Genomic DNA, 10,487 nt, shown 5'->3' on the forward strand with positions numbered 1-10,487 from the left:
TTATGTTTCACACGTTTACAATTCTTTTGATATTTTTACATTAATGCGTTATTATAGTTTACAAATTTCTTCTCCTCGGGTACTTTTTCTTCCACGCGAATTTACACTTGACCCTTATTATTGCTTACATTTGCACTGCATACGCGCTAATAAAGAGTTATGTTTCACACGTTTACAATTCCTTTGATATTTTTAATTTAATGCGTTACTATAGTTTACAAATTTTTTCTCCTCGGGTACTTTTTCTTCCACGCGAATTTACACTTAACCCTTATTATTGCTTACATTTGAACTGCTTACGCGCAAATAAAGAGTTATGTTTCACACGTTTACAATTCTTTTGATATTTTTAATTTAATGCGTTATTATAGTTTACAAATTTTTTCTCCTCGGGTACTTTTTCTTCCACGCGAATTTACACTTAACCCTTATTATTGCTTACATTTGCACTGCATACGCGCTAATAAAGAGTTATGTTTCACACGTTTACAATTCTTCTGATATTTTTAATTTAATGCGTTATTATAGTTTACAAATTTTTTCTCCTCGGGTACTTTTTCTTCCACGCGAATTTACACTTAACCCTTATTATTGCTTACATTTGCACTGCTTACGCGCTAATAAAGAGTTATGTTTCACACGTTTACAATTCTTTTGATATTTTTAATTTAATGCGTTATTATAGTTTACAAATTTTTTCTCCTCGGGTACTTTTTCTTCCACGCGAATTTACACTTAACCCTTATTATTGCTTACATTTGCACTGCTTACGCGCTAATAAAGAGTTATGTTTCACACGTTTACAATTCTTTTGATATTTTTAATTTAATGCGTTATTATAGTTTACAAATTTTTTCTCCTCGGGAACTTTTTCTTCCACGCGAATTTACACTTAACCCTTATTATTGCTTACATTTGCACTGCATACGCGCTAATAAAGAGTTATGTTTCACACGTTTACAATTCTTTTGATATTTTTAATTTAATGCGTTATTATAGTTTACAAATTTTTTCTCCTCGGGTACTTTTTCTTCCACGCGAATTTACACTTAACCCTTATTATTGCTTACATTTGCACTGCTTACGCGCTAATAAAGAGTTATGTTTCACACGTTTACAATTCTTTTGATATTTTTAATTTAATGCGTTATTATAGTTTACAAATTTTTTCTCCTCGGGTACTTTTTCTTCCACGCGAATTTACACTTAACCCTTATTATTGCTTACATTTGCACTGCTTACGCACTAATAAAGAGTTATGTTTCACACGTTTACAATTCTTTTGATATTTTTAATTTAATGCGTTATTATAGTTTACAAATTTTTTCTCTTCCGGTACTTTTTCTTCCACGCGAATTTACACTTAGCCCTTATTATTGCTTACATTTGCACTGCATACGCGCTAATAAAGAGTTATGTTTCACACGTTTACAATTCTTTTGATATTTTTAATTTAATGCGTTATTATAGTTTACAATTTTTTTCTCCTCGGGTACTTTTTCCTCCACGCGAATTTACACTTAACCCTTAATATTGCTGACATTTGTACTGCATACGCGCTAATAAAGAGCTATGTTTCACACGTTTACAATTCTTTTGATATTTTTAATTTAATGCGTTATTATAGTTTACAAATTTTTTCTCCTCGGGTACTTTTTCTTCCACGCGAATTTACACTTAACCCTTATTATTGCTTACATTTGCACTGCTTACGCACTAATAAAGAGTTATGTTTCACACGTTTACAATTCTTTTGATATTTTTAATTTAATGCGTTATAGTTTACAAATTTTTTCTCCTCGGGTACTTTTTCCTCCACGCGAATTTACACTTAACCCTTATTATTGCTTACATTTGCACTGCATACGCGCTAATAAAGAGTTATGTTTCACACGTTTACAATTCTTTTGATATTTTTAATTTAATGCGTTATTATAGTTTACAAATTTTTTCTCCTCGGGTAGTTTTTCTTCCACGCGAATTTACACTTAACCCTCATTATTGCTTCCATTTGCACTGCATACGCGCTAATAAAGAGTTATGTTTCACACGTTTACAATTCTTCTGATATTTTTAATTTAATGCGTTATTATAGTTTACAAATTTTTTCTCCTCGGGAACTTTTTCTTCCACGCGAATTTACACTTAACCCTTATTATTGCTTACATTTGCACTGCTTACGCGCTAATAAAGAGTTATGTTTCACACGTTTACAATTCTTTTGATATTTTTAATTTAATGCGTTATTATTCACACATCAGTCCTACATACGCGTTATTTTACATACGCTTTACTTTCCTTATGCAATTACTTTTCCGCCTTTTCTTATGTCTTCTCTTTCTGGTCATTTACAAATTTTATACTTGCTTTACAACATTCCTTAACGTTAAGTGTTTCAAGCGTTACTTTTTTTCTGATTTAATTTACAAACATTGATCCACTTTATTTTTCTGGATGCGTTATTTTTTTGCTTTTATTTTATTGCGTCATTTCTTTTCTTTTTACTTAATTTATGTGGTCTTTAACTTACTGATATTATTTAAACAGGTTTTAAGCTATTTTTGCACCTTATGATATTTTGTCTGAAATTTTTATTTTCGTTTTACTTATGAATAACTTTAACACGTTTTCTTTTTTTTATACGTTTTTTTAGCGATAATTTTACTTTTCACCGCTTTTTCTTTTCTTATGCATTAATTATGCAATGTTTTTTCTCCTCTTTAACTTTTTCCTCCCTTCTATATTAAATTTACGCTTTACTCCCATTATTTACATGAGCGTATTCATTTTAGGCGTACGGGTTCGTGTTGTAAATTACGAGTTTTTTTCATTATGCGTTATGTTTTTGTGTTTAAATTTATTATTTGTTACTTTTACTGTGGAATAGATTGAAGCATTTATTTGTCTATGAGTCATTTCCTTTACTTGTTATATTCAAGGATTAGTCCTATTTATCGTTACATTTACGCGTTATTATACAAACGGCTTACTTTTGTTATGCGTTACTTTCCTTCTCGTTATTTTCCTTTATAAATTTTAAAATTTATATTTTACTATTCAATATTTTTATTCTTTACTTTAACAAGTTTATCTCTCTTTTGCGATATCTTTAATTTAATGCATTATTATATTTTATTCATTTATTTTCTTATGCATTGCTTTAACAAGTTTTTTCGTACGGGTTATTTTTTCTTCCCTGCGATATTGCTTGTTTTATGAAGGAAAAAGTAACGTGTATTTGTAGTATTTCATTCCTTTCTTATGAATAAAATTTGGAGCGCTCTTTTTACCTGTCATTGTACAATACATTTTGTACATCGAGATACATTTTTTATGCGTTACATTTTTCATTTTTTATGCACTACATTAAATTTCCTAACTTGTTACTTTTGCTTTTGTTATGCAACAATTTTAAGCATTTATTTTTCGTATATGCTCCTTATTTTTACTGTTAACTTTCACGTATTAGCGCAATTTACTCGTTACTTTTTACGCGTTATCATACATTACGTTTTACTTTTTATTCTTCGCATTATGTTTTTTCGTACCGCATTATGATTTTTTATGTTTTGAATTGGGCAATTTTTACATTACTTTCTATGCTTAACTTCTTACCGCGTTACTTTACGGTGCTTCATTTTTTGTGAGTTACTCTTCTTTATGCGTTAATTTTACTTTTCTTCTGCGTTTTTCTTTTAACTATCATGAATTATGTACATTAGTTTTGCGTATTTGTATGTATTTACGCGTTGCTTTCCTTTTTCTATTTTTTTATACGTGTTATAGTAATCATTCCTTTTTCCTATTACGTTAGTTTTTTAAGTGTTACTTTTATTTGCTTGATTTTCGTAATTATTTTTCCTTCCGCTTTATTTTTTCATACATTAATTTACTTCTTACACTTCAATTTTCTTTATGCTTTATTTTTACGCCTTTATTTTATTGCGTTGTGTCTTTTTTTATTTACTTATTTTATTGCATTATTTAACTTTCAGACATTAATTAAACAGATTATAAGCTAGTTTTACACGTTATGATATTTTATGGGGAATTTCTATTTCTGTGTTTCTTAAGCGCATTCTTTTCCCTATGAATAACTTTAACGCGTTTATTTTTCTTTTGAGATATTATTAATTTAACACATTATACTTTATTCGTTAATTTTCTTATGAAAGTTTTTCTTACAGATTATTATATTTTAAGCATGTAAGAACAAAAATTTGTTTCATGAAGGAAAATGTACCATGCAAATGTAACACATTCCTTTCTTATGAATTACATTTGCACGGCATACACGCTTTTTTTACATGTTATTGTAAAATTCGAGTTAAATTTTTATGCGTTGCATTTTCCTGTTTAGTTTAATAATTTCTTACTTTTACGCTTTTACTTTTATTATGCGGCAATTTTAAGCATTTATTTTGCTTTTGTGCTCTTTACTTTTACTTGTTACTTTCACGCATTAGCTCAATTTAAGCGTTATCATACACTACGCTTTATTTTTTATTCGTTATCTTTACGAGTTACTTCATCGCATTACGATTTTTATGCTTTAAATTGCACAATTTTTACTTTTTAACGCGTTACTTCTCGGCGTATTATTTATGGTGAGCTACTCTTCTTTATGCTTTAATTTTACCTTTCTTATGGATCATTAGTTTTACGTATTTGTATTTATTTACACCTTGCGTTTTTCTATGAATTTCTTTTATGCGTTTTTTTGTTCGTTTGCATTCCTTTATTCATTTACTTTTTTATGCGTTATTTTAACTCGAGATCAAAATGCTTCAGTTTATCGCACTTCAGTTTTTTTAGCGTTAATTTTACTCAATAGCTTTTCTTAATTATTTTTCTTCCGTTACTGTTTTTTTAACGAGTTATTATATTTTATGCGTAACTTTTTTAAAATTGTTACCATTCGGAATTCAATTTTCTAATGTATTACTTTTCTTATGCAATAGTTTTAATTCTTTCCTTCAAACTTCCTTTAAATTTTTTAATGCATATTTTTAACTTATGTATTATTTTACTGTGTATATTTTTCGCATTACTTTTAAGCGAATGCTTTTATACCTTATTTTTAAGTATTACTTCTCGTTGAGCTTCAATTTATCTACATTTTACTATATACGATACTTTTCTTGTATTTTACGTGATACTTTTCTTCATGCTTTTAAATGTTTACTTTTCATATGCGATGCTTTAAGCGTAAATTTTGCGCCTTTACTTAATTATGCGTTTCTTAATTATGCCTTTACTTAATTATGCTTTACTTAATTTTTTTTTACGTTTTACTTTTTATCTTGTGTTGCAATTTATATTTCGTTTTTATTTTAACTATTGACTTTTTGCTTTATATATCTTTATTTTTCCCTTTTTCTACTTTAATTTATATTTTATTCTTTACTTGACACTTTATTTTACGTATTTACTTTGCATTATAATTTATTTTTTACTATATTTCACTTTATACCTTCAAATATACGTGCATATTACGTTATCACCAGATGCCCCCTGGCGGGGGAGGGACGGGGTTAAGCTTTGACGCATATTACTTTAAACGCATTTTATATTTCGTGCCTTTTTTACGCTTTTACTTAACTTTGTATTTTACGCCATTTTTTAGGCTTTAACTTTATATTTTACAATACTCTTTAGTATTTTAGTTAACATTTTTTACGTTACGTTTTATTTTATGCGCTTTTTCTTTACTTTACATTTTTACCCTTTAGTTTATATTCAAATTTACTATAAACATTACTTTATGTATGCATAGTTTACTTGATGATTTGACAATATGCTTTACTGATATATTTACATACCTTCTTCACTATAAACTTTTCCTTTTACTACATTTTACATTTGATTTTATTTTTTTCTATACCCCCAACTTTCTGCTTTACTTAAAAAAAAATTTAATATTTTTCATTTTACGACTTTTTACTTTCTGCTCCACTTTGTATTTTATGATTTACTTTTCTTTATTACTTCTCTAACTTCTTACTTTTACGTTTTACTTGATATTTTACACTTTACATAATTCTATAAAATTCTGTTATAATATATCTTTTATTTTACTTTTAACTCTCTGCAATAGTTATATAAACTATTATTTACACTTTTGTTTTCACCCACTTTTTTACCTAATGTTTTAAGCTTTACATTATACACTTTATAATTTAAACTTTACCTTATACATCACGCTTTAGTTAACATCACACTTTACCGCATACTTCATTAATTTCACTTAATATTTTGCATTAATATTTACTTTATACTTTATTTTTATACGTTTCACTTAATATTTTGAACTTCGAGTTACACTTTGTGCTTCACATTATGTTACACATTTTACTTTACACTTTTTCTACATTTTAAAAATTAGTTTTTTTTTACATACTTTACGCTTTACTTTATATTTGATGCTGTAATTTACCTCCGAATTTATTTTTGCTTTACCTTTTTTTTTCATTTTATATTTTACTCTTTACTTCATACTTTAGATTTTATGCATTACTTTAAGTTTAATTTACTTTGTATATTTGCTTTATAATTTACAAGGTATCTGCTAAAAAGATAATTTGCTCCAGAAGTGATTTTTCTTTAATTTTTTAAAATGAACACCAATATTTTAAAAGAACATGATAAAAACATTTTATATTTTAATAAAATATGACTGTGGGATTTTGTTAGAAATTCAGATATTCGGAACACCATGATTTTTTTTAAAAAATAGTTAAAATTATGACATTTTATGACAAGTTTTGTTCAATACCGATATTCATGAGTTTCCATGATTTTTCATGACTTTCCAAATGCGTAGATTTAATTAAATTTAATTTACAATACAAATTATTTTCTACTATATTTCTCTTTACTATTTACTTTATAACATACTGTTTACTTTACTATACTTTCTACTTAACAAGCATTTTGTTTTAGATTTTACTATGCTTTCCGTTTTAACTATTAGTTTACACATTTTTTATAGTACGCTTTTTTCTTTACTTTACATTTTATACTTCAGTATCTACTTTACTTTATTTATACTTGATGCTTCAACTTTATACTAATTTTACCTTCTACCATCTTAAATTTCACTGTGTTTTCACTTAACTTATTTTTTTTACTATATTTTACATTTTATTATACTTTTTACTTTACGCATTATTTTTTACTCCGTGCTTTATTTTACGCTTTACATAATATACTTTTTTCAAAATTATAAGCTTTACATCCTTTTTACTTTATGCTCCACTTTCCTTTTGCTGCACAAACTTCTTTACATTTTACTTGACATGCGAAGCTAAAATTTTGACCCTTACATTATTTCAAAATTTATGGGTTATATTATTCTATATTTTATTTAACATGAACAGGAAGATTAAATTCTTTGAGTGTTTAAATGACTTACCTTCAAAAAAACTATGATGTCGGCTATTGGTTATATTTAGGTTTCCTAAAGATTTCGAAAGCTGAAAATAAAAAATACCACATATTGATTAAAATTATATAAATATTTATGCAACACAATAATAGGAGCCGTTCAAACACTACTTAAGGATACAACGGGATGGGGATTGGTAATTCGCTTATATTTGTTAACAAGGGGCAGGCAGGAGGCGAGCAATGCTTCAGTATGTCATTTAAATCACATAATAATTTAAAGTTTTTTTTTAAAGAAAAAAGAAAAGGAAATGGTTATTTGGGAAAAATTATAATTGAAACAATTTCAAATTTGAAATGAAAGTTTGGAAAAGGAAACAATTTGGACAAAAATTGCTTTTTTCTAGAATTTTAACGATTTCAGTAGTTATGTTGAAAGTATTAGCTAAAATAGCTAAGATTCCTGAAGAATATTATTCTTAAAATTTCACAAAATAAAATGAAATATCTACTATTGTTTTTTTTTTTGAAGAGTTACATTATTTGTTTAAATGAAATTCTAAAATTAGATTACTTCAGAAAAACAGACTTTATTTGAACGACCCTTAATAAATAGAAATATTTCCAATTTGAGATATTTAAGTTATTAGTTGTTCATTACGAAGAGATTTATAAAGAAATCACGTATTTTAATCATTAAAATTAGAAACACATAATTATAATGTTTAATTTTAATGAATAATCAAAATTAGAAATTCATAATTAATTTCAATTCGTTCAAAAATGTAGGAAGTTAAATCTTATGGTAAAAAACAGACTCAAAATTTTTAATGCTAGAAAAGATGTGCAGTTAATAAGTTTATTTTGCAATAATTGTTTTTCCAATGTTTAAATGGTTTCTGCATGCGATTTGTGTCATAACTACTTTCATATATAAAAAGCGGGAGTTAAACATTTCAGAGAATGATCTATTTAAAGTAATTAAAGAGTCTTAAATTAAAATAATTTACCTTATTTGCTGACTTTGCATCACATTGAACAGTATGATATTGCTATCACGCAATTAATATTTTAAGCTGCTCAATATTCTTCGGAACCACGTTGTCTTGAAAAAAAAGATGTTTCAACTTTTAACTACTTTATTTCTTAGTTATTAAACTTAAATTTATTGCTAAATTTCTGAATATAAAAAAAACCCAGAGAAAATCACTCACACAAACACACATCAGGGTTCCCACTGTCAGTAAAATTTCTTTTAAAGTGGTGACAAAACTTAGGGAAAACTAGATGATTTAATCTTCCAATAAATTTTCAATTTGAAAGAAATATATAGATAGAAATATATATTTAATTTGAAAGAAATATATAGATAAAAATATATATTTAATTTGAAAGAAATTTAAATTTTAAAATTCTAAAATGAAAGCTAAAGTTTTTTTCAGTAGAATAGAAAAATTTTAGCTACCACTATTTTATTTTTTCCACGCTGTGGGAACCCTGATAATATATCTAATCTCTAGCTTTATAAAAAATCAGAAGGAATAAATATGCTATACTTACAGCAGAAGTCTTCCGGAATTGCTTTAACTTGATAAATCGGCATCCAAATGTGTCCGGCAGTTCTAAATTTAATTAATCATGTTTGAATCATTCAAACGGGCCCATTTCTATCGTAGTACGATTCAAAATAATCCTAAAAGTCTAAAACATGTTGTATTAAAAAGAATAGTATAGCTTGTTAAATATCATTAATTTCGCAAGAGCTTGAAAGCAAACTTGGAATATATAATTGTTTTAAAATTAAAATAAAGTATAAGGAGCATGCGAAAACAAATGATAGAAAGAAAATGAAAAGAAAAACACTATAGTAAAAACGGGAATAATAAACAAAACATTGCTTAAGAAGCTCAATGAAAATTTTAAAAAAAAACCACCATTAACAAATGAAAAAAAAAAATAAATGAAAAAGTGAGGAAAGAAAACCAAAAACAAAATGACACCGTGAAAAGAGGATAAAAACAATAAAAACGGAAAACAAACACCATGAAAAGATTAAAAAAAAAACAATGCACCATGAAGGTACGAAAAGAAACGTTAGGAAAATGCGGAAAACAGACATAGTGAAAAGACTAAAAACACAGGGCCCAAAACACCTCGAAAAAAAAAAAGAAACGGAAAGCAAACATACTAAAAATATGAAGAGCAAACATAATAAATAAACGAAAAACAAACACAGTGAATAAATGGAAAACAAACACATTGAACAAATGGAAAACAAACACAATGAATAAATGGAAAATAAAGCCAATGAATAAATGGAAAATAAAGCCAATGAATAAATGGAAAACAAAGCCAATGAATAAATGGGAAACAAACACAATGCATAAATGGAAAACAAACACAGTGAACAAATGGAAAACAAACACAGTGAGTAAATGGATAACAAACCCAACGAATAAATGGAAAACAAACACAATGAATAAATGGAAAACAAACCCAACGAATAAATGGAAAACAAACACAGTGGATAAATTGAAAACAAACCCAACGAAAAAATAGATAACAAACACAGTGAATAAATGGAAAGCAAAGCCAATGAATAAATGGAAAACAAACACAATGATTCAATGGAAAACAAACACAATGAATCAATGGAAAACAAACACAATGAATCAATGGAAAACAAACACAATGAATAAATTGAAAACAAACACAGTGAATAAATGGAAAACAAATCCAACGAATAAATGGAAAACAAACACAATGAATAAATGGAAAACAAACACAGTGAATAAATGGAAAACAAACCCAACGAATAAATGGAAAACAAACACAGTGAATAAATGGATAACAAACCCAACGAATAAATGGAAAACAAACCCAACGAATAAATGGAAAACAAACACAGTAGATAAATTGAAAACAAACCCAACGAAAAAATGGATAACAAACACAGTGAATAAATGGAAAACAAACACAGTGAATAAATGGAAAACAAACACAGTGAATAAATGGAAAACAAACACAGTGAATAAATGAAAACAAACACAGTAAATAAATGGAAAACAAACACAGTGAATAAATGGAAAACAAACCCAACG

General features: G+C 26.9%; 1 long non-coding RNA gene across 1 annotated transcript in view; it reads right to left on the reverse strand.

The window, feature by feature from the left end:
- The window catches only part of LOC147809944 (uncharacterized), a 31,069-nt gene extending 21,401 nt beyond the window's left edge, over positions 1 to 9,668 (reverse strand). Inside the window, exons 1-2 of the long non-coding RNA XR_015433555.1 lie at positions 8,947 to 9,668; positions 7,415 to 7,475 (exon numbers count right to left, since the gene is read on the reverse strand). This is a non-coding gene — a long non-coding RNA (uncharacterized LOC147809944). The remainder of the gene's footprint in view (positions 1 to 7,414; positions 7,476 to 8,946) is intronic.
- Between the last annotated feature and the right edge of the window lie 819 nt (positions 9,669 to 10,487).

This window comes from Parasteatoda tepidariorum, chromosome 5 (genome assembly GCF_982258835.1).
Source record: "Parasteatoda tepidariorum strain Cologne lab strain chromosome 5, Ptep-v5.0, whole genome shotgun sequence".
NCBI classification, from domain to species: Eukaryota; Metazoa; Arthropoda; class Arachnida; order Araneae; family Theridiidae; genus Parasteatoda; species Parasteatoda tepidariorum.